Here is a 594-nt window from a genome sequence, read left to right on the forward strand (position 1 = left end):
CTACCTGTCCGTTACCGCAGTCACAACCCTACCTGTCCATCACGTCTCTTCGTAAATCACCTGCATATCTTGTCGTAAACAAGGTGAATCATAATGATTAGGATTTGCGTAATATTAACACTCCGGATGACGTGGTAGCGAGTCTGCAAGCCCCATGGTTGCTATTGTCGGCTCTTGTTCCTACACAGAATAAACGCGAAACCATGCAAAAGATATTTTATGATTACTATTAGATATTGACATTCCTGTCTACTTGTCACGTCACTGCGGCTTCCTCAATGGCGTGCCTGTTGTCAGAATGGTTATAAATAGTTTCACATCTGCTATGAGTCTAAAATAATATACGTTTGCAATCCGCCACACTATAGGAAGGTATGACATAGAAATGTGTTGATATCCCCATTATTTTTATTACGGTAGTCATAACGCATGCCATTCGTGTTTTGAATGGTTTCTCATCACGGAAGGTATAGCATCATTATCACCTCTAGCTGCTCGATAAAGCTCTGTCATATTAAACATTATTTATCTATTGTGCCGAACGTGACGTCACAGCAAGGTTCCTGGTTGCAATGTTTACGCACTATCAGTTCA

This window comes from Priapulus caudatus, unplaced genomic scaffold (genome assembly GCF_000485595.1).
Source record: "Priapulus caudatus unplaced genomic scaffold, Priapulus_caudatus-5.0.1 Scaffold771, whole genome shotgun sequence".
Lineage (NCBI taxonomy): Eukaryota > Metazoa > Priapulida > Priapulimorpha > Priapulimorphida > Priapulidae > Priapulus > Priapulus caudatus.